Genomic DNA, 14,614 nt, shown 5'->3' with positions numbered 1-14,614 from the left:
CAGAGCTCAGAGGCCCCGCCGACCCAGTTCCCTCCTGGGCACTGGGAGCATGAAGTCCCCTTGATGAGGGAAAGCCAGGGGGGGTTCAGGAGCCTGAGTCCCGCCTCCTGCTCTCATCTCCACAGTCTGCTGCCACTGTGGGTTTTGTTGGGAGCGGCAAACAGTAGGTAGGACTATGGCTAAAAGGAGTCGCTGCCATATGCAAATTTCAAGTCCTCTTGGGTAGACCAAAAAATGGCTCCTCTGATGTGCATGTCCTAATCCCCAGGATTTTATGTGGCAGAAGGGAATTTGCAGGTGTGATTACATGAAGGGTCTTGGGATGGGAAGATTATTCTGGATCAGCTATCCACTGTGACGAGAGGGAGGCAGGAAGGTCAAAGTCACATGGAAAATGGGAGGATGGGCGTAGAGATCAGAGCAAAAGGGGAGAGAGCGGTTTGGAGATGCTAGTTTGCTAGTGTTGACCATGGAGGAGGGGGCCACGAGCCAAGGAATGCAGGTGACTTCCAGAAGCTGGGAAAGGCAAGGAAACCGATTCACTCCTGAAGCCTCCTGCAGGAACACGGCTCTCCGGACACGCCCGATTCCATCCTCCTAAGACCCAGGTTGGACTTCTGACCCTCAGAACGGTCAGATGATCGGTGTGTGCTGTTCTCAGCCGATCCGTCTGTGGTCATTTATCGCCGTGGTCATAAGAAACGAATACACCCTCCTACCACTCATGCTCTGGCTCCTGAATGCGGGGATTCGGGTGGGATAAGCCTCAGGGTGGATCTAGAACCCTCCAGAAGCAATGCTTGCTCACACGGAGAGCTGTTCTGGAAGGATCTCAAGGCTGTGACTAGCTCAGCTTCTCCCCAGGCCCTGATAGGCGCTTTGTGGATTCTCCCCATTCTGGTTAATCCATCTCATAAGGAATAGAGAATTCACCTTCTTTCCTCTCCCATTTGTCCTTCCCGTGGCCCCACTGCTGTCCTCCATCACCGGTGAGAAGGGAAAGAAGCCACAAGAGTGGCCATCGCCACGAAGGCTCGGGTTGGATGGGAACCGATATTAAATGACAGCACCTTGTAGTCGGCTACCAGGAAGCACTTCCCTCCTTTTTCCACGACGGCTCTCTAGGCCCAACCCTCACCTGCATGAGCTTGGAGTCATGCCTGCCACAGCAGGACGAGTTCCCCTCACTCCTTCCTGCCCCCTGCCCCCGGCACTCCAAACACACTGTCCTCACTGGACAAAGGGACAGCTGTGTGGATGGGTCACCTCATTCATTCATTCATAGGTCACCCCCAGATCGCCTCTCATTCTCATCGGGGAGTGAGCCCAGGCATTCCAGAATTCTTCAGCTCTGGCATTGTGCTCTGGAGGAAAAAAACAAAACAGAACAAAAAAATCCCAGGCCCCGAACCATCAGCCACTTTTCAAAGAAAGTCAAGACTCTTGTCACTTTTTTATTCCCCTTCCCTCCCAAAATTAAAATGTGCCTCCAGTATAAGTTGTTATCAAAAATAGAAGCCTTTTGTCTATCTTTATTGCAGAACAGAGATTACATGGAGACATTCAATTTGGAGTCAATTTAAATTTCAATTGTCTGTGAAATCTAAATCAATAGGGTATAGTTCAATGACGCTTTAATAAAACAGGACATAACAGAGAAATCATTAGGAATTACATATGATAAGAGATTGGAGCAAAGCCTCCGTAATGGCGGAAGGGACATTAGAAAATTACCCGCCAGCATTCCCAAGCAGACCGGCCGCCTCCCTCCCTTCCCCAGGAGACGCGACGCGACAAGACGAGACGCCTGAGAAAGCTTAGCTGTGCGGTGCGCCCGGGGGATCCATCTCTGTCAGCCCCGTAGTTGCGGGACAATGTTCAGTGAGTGACAGAGGCAGGGGGGTCATCTCGCCTCCATTGCGTTGGTCATGTTTCTCCATCCGGATGCCTGGAACACAGGGTCAGCCCTCTCCGATTCTAGACGATTCTAGAACGTTCTCTCCTCTCTCCTCACCTTTCTTCGGAGATTCCACCCTCAGAGGACCCAGGTTAGGATGCTCAGAGGCAGGGAGGACGACAGGCAGCTGAGAAAACGCCCAGGCTTCGGGGAAGGACAACCCTTGGATGCATTCCTGTGTGTTGGGCACGTTGCTTCACCTCCTTGAGCCTCCATTTCCTCGTCTGAGAAACACATATGCAAATATCTGTCTCACAGGTGGGCGCTCCATTCATTCAAAAAAATATTTATGGAGGGCCGACTGTGCGGGGAGCAGCAGGGCCAGAAGAGGGGTGAGGGGAGCGAGGCATACGCCTTGAGTGTAAAATCTAAGGGGACACCCAGAAATCTCAGCACCCAGGGCAAATAATGTTCTGATGCCACCTTTTTCAAAAATCTGAATGAATGCAACTCCAACACCAAAGCCCCACAAAGCGGCTCCCTCTGCAACAGGGCTTCTCAACCGGCAGTTTGGACTGCGTCATTGTTGATAGTGGGGCCTGCCCTGTGCATTGTGGGACGTGGAATGACATCCCTGATCTCCACCCCACCTCCCCACCCCCCACCCCTAGATGTCAGCGGCAGATCCCTCCCTGGTCGTGGCAACCAAAACTGTCTCCAGATATCGCCACATGTCCCCTGGGAGGAGGGACGCCCACCCCTCTTGTTTGAAAATTGCTGCCCTGGGAGGATTTGCGGAAAGTCAGGAGCCATCCGCGAAGACTTGCGTTGAGGATGAAGTTTTACACCCTGCGGTGCCTTCCCCGGGAGGCAGTTGTGCACTGCGGCAGCCCTTAGATTGCGGCAGGGATGCTGTAGATCTGCTCCCACTGTCAGCTTCCCAGAGGGCAGGAGGAATAGCTCTGCCGGTTAGAAAACACAGAGGGAGAAAGAGGGGGGGAAGGAGACGGAGGGAGGGAGAAAGCCCACGACTTAAAACATGACATCTGAAGGTAGGCACCAGTTGATCGAAATGCAACAAAATCACACCATCAGTTCCAGCCCGGGGCCCCCCAACTCCCAGATGACGGAGGCCTACACAGGACTCTCGCGTGGCTCCACACGTCTTAGCCGTGGTTCAAACTAGACAAACCTGCAAGACAGACCCGGGAGGACCCTTAGAAAGCAGAGACCTGCGCGTCCTGGGTCATGAGGGTGTTGCCTACTCGCTAAAATGTATCTGGAACCCCAAACCAGTACTCAAGGCCACTGGTGAACATGTGCAGAGCGGCAGAAAGAAACCGAGTCACCCAGCGAGACAGTTCCCGCTGAGGCCAAGCCAGGTGCCACCCGGCTTCCTGGTCCAGCTCTCAGACCGGGAACTGGTGTCCTTTCTGTGGTCTCTCCGGAGCCACATTTTTCGCATCCGTACGCTTTTCATTGGCGCCTCTGCCGCTGTTGTTTTTGTGCTTTTGTTTCGTTGATTGATTCTGCGGTTTAAAACGGCCCCGGGGAATAGGGCTGGAGGGCTGTGTAGTGTTCCTAAGCACGCAGGCCGCCAGGTGCCTTCCGGAGGAAACGCGCGTGTTAGAGAACCTCCGTTCGGGCATGAGTTAGAGCGCTGCTGGCCCTGAGTCCAATGTTAATGAGTCAACGATATATATTAACTCGGGCGTCCTGAAGCAGCGCGCACATAAAACGAGGCTACGTGTTGAGCAGTTGGGGAGAACGCTGTGACCACGGGCAGTCAGGAACCTAACCCCGGAGATCCCCTAGGACGGTGATGGCAAACCTATGACACGCGAACTCATTTTTTCGGTTGATTTTTCTTGGTGAAATGGCATTTAAATATATAAAATAAATATCAAAAATATAAGTCTTTGTTTTACTATGGTTGCAAAGATCAAAAAATTTCTATATGTGACACGGCACCAGAGTTACATTAGGGTTTTTCAAAATGCTGACACGCCGAGCTCAAAAGGTTCGCCATCACTGCCCTAGGAGCAATGGACGATATTTGCCAATTCAGTGTGTGTGTGTGTGTGTGACTGCTTGAGAGACCATAACTAGTGAAAATTACAGGAAAGGAACCCTACCAGCATTTTGGAACTAGATGGAGGCCACAAGGCCATCAAGAAGAGCCGCCTCTTAAGAGCATGTGTTCTAGAGCCAGTGATTGGGTTCGAACCCTGGCTCTGCCACTTACTAGCTGTGTGGCGGTGGGCAAGTTGCTTAGCCTCTCTGTGCCACGGTTCCTCATCTGTAAAACAGAGACGATGCTTGTGTCTTTGTCGTAGGGTGGCCAGGGGAATTTAAAGGCGTTCATATTTGGAAAGTATTTAGACGACTATCTGGCACGTAACAAACACACTTTACATGCTACATGTTTGTTCAATAAATAAAAGAAGGAGACAGAAATAAAGAGGAAATCACCTCATTTCACAGGCGAGCAAATGGAGTCAAAGATAGGGGTGCCCTAGCTGGTTTGGCTCGGTGGATAGAGCATCGGACTGAAGGGTCCTGAGTTCGATTCCGGTCAAGGGCACATGCCCAGGTTGCGGGCTCCATCCCCAGTAGGGGGCGTGCAGGAGGCAGCCGATCAATGATTCTCTCATCATTGATGTTTCTCTTTCTCCCTCTCCCTTCCTCTCTGAAATCAATACAAATATATTAAAAAGAAAAAAAGAATAGGGGTGATTTGGCAGAGGGGGCTCTTTTCCGGGGTGGCATGGGATCATTGGCCCCAGGGGACACGTTAAGAGCCTGTTGCAATGACACAAGACGGCGAAGGCGGCGGCGGCAGCAGCAGAAGGCACAGGGGCAAACCCACCATGTGACTCAGGGACCCACCAGGACGGGCCTGGGAGCTGCTCCCCGGGGTCCCTCCACCCCCTACAGCCGGAAGGATTCAGGGGCGCGCTCTCAAGATCCCCCTCTCCATCCCGCATTTAAGAATTACTAGGGATCGCCCGGCTGTGCCGCCCAGGAGCAAGAAATACTGCCACAGCCCAGCAGCAACCTAATGAGAAACTGAACGCGGCCAGACAGGAGCTTAACAAGAAATACTGGCCCGAGAAGAAGCGCGGATGCGGGAGGCCCAGCAGGCAGCCTGCCATTTCTCCCCCCACCTCTCACCCCCCGCCCCACGTATCGATCCGGGAAGTAGATAAACGGGAAGATATACGGCAGGAGGGGCCCAGGGCTGATGAAAGGGGAAGGGAAGGCAGCTTAAATCAAGGGGCAAGTGCTGGGAGAGAGGGGAGATAACAGGATTTGTGTTTATGGTTAACAAGCAGAATCGTCAGAGGGGCTGGGGCCGGGGAGATGGGTGAGGACTCGGGAAGGAAGAGGGGGTGAGGGGGCAAAGGGAGTGTCCAGTGATCCCAGTAAATCATTGAGGAGAGGTGGGCAGCGAACATGAGCCGGGGCCAAGTCCCCGACATAGCCAGCTCCCTCCTGGTCCATTTGGTGTGGCCCCAACTGCCTCTCGTCTTCTTCTATATATATATTTTTAATTGATTTTAGAGAGAGAGGAAGGGTATGGGAGAGAGAAACATCGATCAGTTGCCTCCGGGACTGAGGCACTGGGGTAGTGCCCATTGTACAGATGAGGAAACTGAGGGCCACAGAGGCTAAGGACCTGCCCCATCGCCCTAGAGCAGTCTGGCTTCAGAGCCCACTGTCCTGATCGAGATTCTAGACGGACTCTGTTTCCATCCTTAGCACTTGTACCTGATGACGGACTGTGTGCCCGCATCACACCCCCTCGGGTTTCCACGTCCCTGTCCCACACCCAGTTCCACGCACGCTGGCCACGTCCCATCTCAGGACAAGCCAGGGAACTGCCCCATTGCTTGGGGATGGAAGTTGGGGGGTGAATGCTGCTCCCCGCAGCTCGGAGGGACAGCCCTGAGGCTCTCTGTACCGCCCCCAAAGATGTCCAGCAGGACCCAGCCCCGTCGCCCACAGTGACAACAGCTCCGTAATTCCCCGGATGTTGGCTCTCTCCTTCCCCATCTCCCACTCCCGCACTCCTGTTTCCAGTACCCAGACCCTCATCTCGGGCTCTGCTTTTGGGGGAACCCGGGGTGAGACAGGACTCCACCCACCTTGAGTACAAGACACAGGGCCAGCTAAGCCAAGCCAAGGTGTGGGGTGTTGTAGGAGCAAGGGCGGGGCTCTTGTGCTCCCCAGTCTTCCTCCTCCGCCTAGAAAAGTGTCATTCACTTGCTCATTCTGACCACCCCACCTGGGAGCCCCTGACTCCTTTGAAAGCCACTTTGCCTGTGGTTGCCCCTCAGAAGCATCTGGATTTGAGGGGTCAGCTGATGCCAAGCCATCCCCAGGAGGTTCACCCAGGAGAGGCCAGGGGCGTGGAGGGCGTCTGCGTCCCCTCCAGCCCTCTGCCACCCTGAGAGGGAGCAAGAAGGGGACCAAGGGGACCCCAGAACCCCCTGGAGGTCATGTGATCTCTTTCAAAGCTTTCCCGTGGCTGCGGTTGCAACATCTGCTCCGGAAGATGGAGGGTGGAAGGGTTGCTCTCCCAGAAACGGGAGCCTGGAAGGGTCCAGGTCAACCTTCCGCACGGGGGGGGGGGCTGGCTTGGCCTGGTGGGATGTGAAAACGGGAGTGTGGAAAGAGGGGTGTGTGTGTGTGTGTCCCCCAAAACACTGAGGCTTTCTAAGAACAGAAGACCTTCCCCTCCCACGGAGGCCACAGTGGACACCCCGGCTGGGGGGAGTGTTTTCTTGGTCTCCTGGCCCAAGAAGCGTGCCGGTCGCCCATCCACGCATTCATTCATCCAACACAGGTTCACTGAGCGCCTCCTCGGTGCCAGGCGCCATGCCAGCTGCTGGGATTGCAGCTCTGAACGGGACATCCACAGCTCCTCCCCCCGGAGCTCACCACTTCACGGGGAAGACAGAAAAGAAAAAAAGCAACCAGACTGATGCATCAGAGTGATAAGTTCTTTCAAAAGTCCACATTATAGAACCCAAATTTTATTATTAAATAAAATTCCCCCCTCCCTCTTTTTTTTCATCTCCTTCTTTATTTCGGCCAGGAGATTGAGTTCTGGGGGGATATTTTTTGGTTAAAATGCCAAATAATGAAATTCAGAGCCTGACGGTCACAATGCCAGTCTTCACCATTAACAGGGGGCGGGCTCTTCCCCCTGCAGGGGCCAGGATGGGTTGGAAACACAGCCCTAAGACCCAGATTTGGTAAGATGTGAGATGGAGAACAGCCTTAGGAGCACCCCATCTCGTTTTTCAGCGCAACATCTGTAACTGTTAGGGCTTGTGTGGAAATGTGTGACTGTTAACAGCTTGCCTTAAAAAGGACGCTGTGAGCAAAGGGACCCTGAAAAAATGCTTAAGACTTCCGAAATGGTTGTCGCATCCTGTAGAAATAACTTCCACCGAGAATCCTGTCACTCTCCCTGACGATCTCACCTGATAACAGGCTGCCCTGGGAATGATGTGGCGTTGGCATAGCGGTGTTCCCGACAGAAGGAGGTGACTCCTTGGTACTTTCCCTCTTGTCCCTCAAGATCGATGGAGGGGAAGGCCTCAGGCTCTGATAGATTCTTTATCTCTAACGAAAGGACAAGGGGTCTAGTTCTATAAAGAAATGGTTTTGATTTGGTGATTGGGGAAGAGAAGAGATGGCAAAAAATGCCGAAAAGCTGAGACCCAGGAAGTCCAGCCATAAAGAGCAGGAAGGAGTTCTGAGCAAAGAGACAGCAAGTGCAAAGGCCCTGGAGCAGGGAGATTTGAGAAACCCAACCGAGTCAAGGGAACTGGAACACAAAGAGGAAGCAGGTGGAGAATACAGCACTGGAGGGTTTGTGGAGCATGAATGTTGTTCTGGCGATGGGAGCCCACGAACGGCTTCACGCCGAGGGCAGTGAGCTTTCACAAAGCAGGCTCAGGGAGCCCGGCGTGGCTGGAAGACCAGGACGCTTCAATCTCAGGCACCGTCGGCGCTGACTTCTCATTCTGCAGTTCACTGGACGCGTCAGCGGGAGGCTTTGACCCATCAGCACATCGTAGCTCAGCACAGATGGATTTGCTTTTAAACTTCTCCTAAAATTGCCTGCACCCTGTAAATAATCCGGGTCCAACAGAAGCAGAAAGAAAAGAATGTATAAAGCAAAGACACACAGAAAAGAAAAACATCTTCCTGCCCACATCTGAAAGACGGAGGAGCTTAGGGCAAGACTTCCTCTTGGCCTGAGTCCGGGGGGCATGCCGTCTGCTGTCAGCACGGAGCGGGAAACGGAGTGTTTGCACTGGCTCTCCATAGGGGGCTTCGCTCTGCCTTGAAACTGTCAAAAATCCCCCCGTATCTGGCCATGGTGATGCTGCCTGGGCAATGCTGACCCTCTGGGAGCCCGTCCTAGCCCACCCTTCACAGACCAGCTTGCCTTTACACACCCCGTTGAATGGGAAACATGGCAGGCGTGGGAAGAAACTGGAATGCTCAGATATTGTGGGTGGGGGGAGGACAAGATGGTATAGCCACGTTGGAGACTGTTTGGCAGTTACTTTAAAAGTTAAACATAGAGAAAAAGTAACATTTAAAAAAAGAAAAGTTTAACATATACTTATCAAATGACCACTTAGTCCTGCTCCAAGGAATTAAAAGAAATGAAGTCCTGGTGGTATTGCTCAGTGGTTAGAGCATCGGCCTATGCACTGAAGGGTCAGGGGTATAATCCCCTGGTGGCAGGTTCGATCCCTGGCCTCAGTCAGGGTGCACACAGGAAGCAACCAATGTGTCTCTTGTGTGTGTATGTAGATACGTACCCAAAATAATTGAAAGCACGTGTTCAAACAGATACTTGAAGCCAATGTTCATAGCAGCGTTATTCACCATGGCCAAAAGATAGAGACACCCCAGATATCTGTCAGGGGATGAATGGATCACCACAAGGTGGTATGTCCATACAATGGAATAGCATTCAGCCAGGAAAAGGAATGAAGTACTGGTGCATGCTACGTGGATGGACCTAGAAAACGTCATGCTCAATGAAAGAAAGCTGGACACATATCCCATGACTCAATTTATATGATACTAGAGGCCCAGCGCGCGAAATCACGCACAGTAGCCTGCTGCTGCTTGCCGCCGCAAGAGCCGCTTCTTGCCACCATGAGAGCCTCCCTGCCCCACTGCGCTGCAAGAGCCACTCCGCCCCACCGCGCCATGAGAGCCGCTGCTCGGGCCAGGGGGAGGAACTGAGAGGTGCTCAGTGCACCTCATTGTGACTGGTCATTTGGTCATCACGGTCGTCACAGACACTGGCTTTTTATATAAATCGATGCTAGACTGACTACCCAGACATAGAGACAGAAAGCGGATCAGTTGCTTGCCTAGGGCTGGGGTGGGGAGGGGTGGGAACAGGGAGTGAGTGATGATGAGCATGAGATTTCCTTGGGAGGGTGATGAAAATATCCTGGCACTAGATCGAGGTGAGTGTGCCACCTGTTTCCTGATGGGCGCCTTCCTTAACTGCTCTGTGCCTCAGTTTCCCCAGCTGTCACACACAATAACGGTAGCAATGCCGTTGTGAGGATGCCATTTAAAGGGCCTTGTACATGCTGAGTGTTCGCTATGTGGAGGGAGAGATGGATGGGCTGAGCCGACGGAACCAGCCCGGCCCGCTTCCCACAACACCCAGCAGACTTCTCTGTCCCGCCATCGCACCCCCGGAGGTCAAAGCTCTCAATGTGGGTGGTCCGGGCTCGTCCTAACTTCCAGATGCCCACGTGCCTGGGGATGAACATGCCACCCTTCACGCTCTCATTGTTTTGGCGGAAGATTAGCGGGATCTCCGTGCTCCACCGGGGTTGGGAGAGCCACTGTGAATGGTTTATGCGTGCCGCATTTAACCCAGTTCCCAGCACAAGCCGCCCAGGCAAACAGCCTTGGCACGGCTCTCTTCAATCCCCGGGCGGCCGAGAGCAGAGAAACCGGAGAAATGGGAAGCATCTCATCTTAACCGAAACCCCCAGCAGGGCTTGTGCCTGGAAACCGAGTTTGTTAAGAGGCAAATCCCAGAGTGGCAGCTTAGAGAAGGGGGGGGGGGGGGGGCTGGACTTCGGGCAACCAGCACCCCACAGCTGCCAAGCAAAGGCGGCTCTACAGGCTCCCAGCTATGACCAGCGGTGGGAGGAACATCGAAAGGTTCGAATCTGGGGAGACCGAGGGCAGATCACCATCTCTGAACTGTAAATCACTCCCCCCTCCCCATACCAGCGTTACTGCTGGTGGGCAGGGAGTTCGTCTCCTATTCAGAGATGATTTTAAGAGACATTCATTTACTCAGGCTCTGTTGTGGGTGAGGGGAGAGATATTGTAAGACAGAGACTGACCCTACCCGTGCCCTCGGGGAGAGAACAGCCAGTGGACTCAGTCACATGGTAGGAAAGTCATGAAAGAATCACTGGAATAATGGTACGCCTATAGAAGGTTACGGAAAGACATTGGTAGACTCTCTCCCTTAAACCTAATTCTAAACTCCCAAAGAAGGCTTTCATTGGCCCCGCTTGGGTTCACTCCCACCCCTGGTCCAATCAGCAGCGTCCGGGGGTAGGACTAGGAGGCTTCCGTGGGCCCAGCTTGAGTTGGCCCTGACTCCGGTCCAATCAACAGCGTCCGTGGGTGGAACCGCGTTGCACAACATGGCAGTTCCCACTGTCATCATGTCGGCGGAGAGAATAAGAGACAGTCTATAGAGAACAAAAGCTGGAGATGCCGGACAGTGAGCGACTTGCTGAAATGAATGAGGCGTACTATCCGGCCTCCAGGAGTTCACATTTTCAACAGGAAGACAGACCCCGAGACAGATAAACACCACTCCTACTTAGAAAAGGCTGTTCCGGGGACAGGACCCAGAGAGGCCCACGCAGCCAGCATTTGGTGGGAGCGCGTCCCAGAAGCTGCACGGGGGGCCACCCCAAAGCCACCCCAGGACCCGACAAGCTAATTAATCACAATCATTATTTATGGCAGTGCCGGTCCACCTGCTCGTGTCACAAGACATTAGTTATTGCCAGGAGTGATGGGTCCCGGGATGTAGAACATGCTAAAAATATTAATCTACGAGTGAAAATGATTTTAATTGGATTCCGCCCCCCGGGGTCGGGTCAGGGGCCCGCTTTCAATCAGACTTGTCCAGTCAGCAAAGCGGACCCCAGCCTTCCAAATTGAAACTGTGATTGGCTGGCAGAGGTTAATAGAAATGTTGGGAAATAAATAGGTTATTGATTGATCATAACAATCAGCTGGCTCCAGGCTTACCTTGCTGACCTCGCCCACCCAATTTTACGGCCAACTCGGTTAGCATCTAATTATAGATCACTTTTACAATACTGTGTATTAATGAGCAGATTATCCGGTGGGGGTGGGGGGTGGGGGGGGTTCTTCCTGGAGAGCTCTCCCTGGGGCGGAAATACAGGGTGAGACCTCGTGTCCAACCTGGGGGGAGGGTGCTACGAGGGATGAAGCGGCTAAAACCTCACTCCTTCCCTTGGCACACAGTCGTGGGGCCTGAGCTTTGTGCAGGGGCCTGGGGGCGTGGCACTAGGTGAGGCGCAGCCCGTCTGCTCGGAGCTCACTGGCTCTGGGATGCAGTGATTCCAAAGCCACCGGAAGCATAACGAGTCCCTGGCAGGCGGCTTATTCAAAAGGCAGGTTTGGGCCCCGGCTGGTTTGGCTCAGTGGATAGAGCGTCGGCCTGCGGACTGAAGGGTCCTGGGTTTGATTCTGCTCAGGGCACACATGTCCCGGTTGCAGACTCGATCCCCAGTGGTGGACGTGCAGGAGGCAGCCGATCCATGATTCTCTCTCATCATCGATGTTTCTCTGTCTCTTTCTCTCCCTCTCCCTTCCTCTGAAATCAACAAAAATATATATCTTTTAAAATATATTTTATTCACTTTTTACAGAGAGGAAGGGAGAGGGATAGAGAGCTAGAAACATCGATGAGAGAGAAAGATCAGCTGCCTCCTGCACACCTCCTACTGGGGATGTGCCCTCAACCAAGGTACATGCCCTTGACTGGAATCGAACCTGGGACCTTTCAGTCTGCAGGCTGACATTCTATCCACCGAGTCAAACTGATTAGGGCAAAAAATATATATATTTTTTAAAATCAACATGCCAAGCACAAAACTTTGATCCTCTTCATTCCCACCTTTGAAACTTTAAATTTAAAAAAGTTTTAACAAATAGATACTAAATAAAAAGGCACGCCTCCAACACACCAATTCTCCCCACCTCAGGGCCTCTGAATAGTCTATTGAGATCCTCCCCTGGGGCCTCCCCTAAAATCTCCACCTTAAAACCCTTAGGATGGAGGACCCAGTGCCTCTCCCTCCAGGGAGCACGCCTGTGCCTTGCCCTAGCCTTTACCCCTGCCCCCAGCCCCCGCCCCCAAGGCCTATTGCCATGACCTTTCCCTCTACCCCTCGGTGCCCAGCTCAGGGCCTGGCCCCAGACCCCGGGTGCTGGTGCTGCGTGAGAGGCTGAAGTCCAAGACCACGCAGGCCCAGCGGGGCTCGGCACGCCCAGCAGAAGAACCTGGGAACGCTTCCAGGCGCGGAGGCCTGACCCCGGTGCAAAAGGTGGTGTCTGGTATGAGTTCCCTGGTGGCCCCCAGGCCCGGCGATGGCTGGGAAAATGCCCCACCGCCCTGTGCTCGCAAGGCCTTCTCCTGCTGGGGCCGGCTGGACGTGCGGGTGCATTCCTCGCATTCCAGGGCTTTTCTCTGGGAGGAGGCCTCCTTCCCACAGATAGGCCTCCCGTGGGAGGACTGGGAAAGCTCGGCTGTGTCTGGGCTGAGCGACACCAGCCCCCGCCCCCGTGCGGCTTGGCCAGGTGGTAGGCGCTTCGCATGGGAGAACCTGTTGATCTGCCATGGCCTGGCCTGGCGAGAAGTGCCCCCGGGGAGCTGGCCCCCAAGACTGCAGCTCCCGGTGCCCCATTCAGGCGAGGTCAGGCGCTGGGGGGACAAGGAGGCATGAGCCCCAGCCTGTCTGATCCTCAGGCCCGTCTACCGTCCTCCTGGGTTCTGATGGAAGCCACCTGCCCGGGGCCCGAGGAAACCACAGGTGCGTGAAGGAGGGGTTGGGGGCCCGTCACATGCTGGTGCTTTGCACCCGCCCTCTCATTGAAGCCGTACAACCTCTCTAACGGGGGGGGGGGGGGGGGCAGTATTATCCCCATTTTACAGGTGTGGAAAGTGAGGCTCAGAAAGGTGAGGTCACCAGCCTTAAGCCACACAGCCAGTGAGGAGTGGATCTGGCTGCTCCTGGCTCAGCTTGGGCACCACCCACTCCCAGGGCTCAACTGGCTCCCTGTTTCGTTCATTCAACATCATCTTCTTGACCTCTGACCCTGTGAAAGCGTGGTGCTAGCTCCCTGTCCGATTCCCTTTGCTTCCATCCTTGTTCATAACTAGCTACCTATGGCAACGCTACTCTTCTGAGTGCTTCATGAATCAACATGTACGAACCATGTGGTACAGAGCCCGGCACACAGTAAGTGCTCAGAAAAATGGCAACAGCCCTTTTAGGTCAACCCCGGTGGGCCAAGGCAAGGGGTTTGGAGGTGGAAGGAGGGGGAATGGTCTTGCCTAAAGGCAAACTTACAGCTTCAGCTGGTTCTTGGAATCTTCTAGACCTCGGGAGGAGAACATGAGGGGACTCTGCGTTGCCAGAACCACGAGTGTGATCGCATAGAAGTGTTCCTTGCCAGGAGAAGCGTAGTGAAATCGAAGCCCAAGTCACAGTTGGCCCATTTTGCAGAGAAGAAAAGTGAGGCTTAGCGAAGGGAGGTCACCTGGCTTGGCTTAAGCACAGAGGGCCCAGAGCTGCTATGCTCAGCTGCATCGCCTCCAGCCTCTTCCCTTCCCCAATCCATGCCATGTCCTAACAAATTCCCTAACCAATGCCATAAAACTCTGGAATCCAAAGAGTATCCACCATAGAGCATCCCCAGAGACACCCAGAACTTAACCCGGTTTCTAAGAACGGAGACGAAGAGGTGGTCTTGGCACAATACCGCCACCTCCTGGCCATGCCTAGGAACTGCAGCTCTGGCTTGGCCCCCTTGAGCATTGCTGTGACCTCCTCTGGAGTGCCCACCATCCGCACCCCCATCTCCCATAAAACTGGTCTGATGAACCTTGGGGCAGCATTGGCTATTTTATTTCCATTGACGAGTTGTCCCCATCCTTCAAGGCTTTTCTCGTGTATCATTTCTTCCAGGAAGAGCTGACCCCGTCTTCCAGAGCACGGGGAGGCCTGGAGAAGGGAAGTTAGCCCCCAGAGCTCACAGCCGGTAAGTGGCAAAGCTGGGATTCAGACCAGGTTCTCAGGAATCTCAATGCTAGGACTGACTTCAAAATCATTAAAAATACACGGGCAGGCTGGTCTTGAGACAGATCCTGACGATGCATCCAAGTTCCCAAAGAGAGATAGGTGATCAACTAGCAATGTCTGTCATGGGTGCTGGAAGGGAGGGTAGCAATGTGTGTGCCATGTATTTGCCAGCCCTTCATCTCCATACCCTAAACTCTTCCTACCTGTTTCTCTGTCACCAAAGAGCTCTTTGCCTTCCCGATGAGGTATAAGCTCCCTGACAAGAAGAACCCGGCTTTTCTTTGAAGAACTG

This window comes from Myotis daubentonii, chromosome 19 (assembly GCF_963259705.1).
Source record: "Myotis daubentonii chromosome 19, mMyoDau2.1, whole genome shotgun sequence".
Lineage (NCBI taxonomy): Eukaryota > Metazoa > Chordata > Mammalia > Chiroptera > Vespertilionidae > Myotis > Myotis daubentonii.
This window is presented reverse-complemented; position numbering follows the sequence as displayed.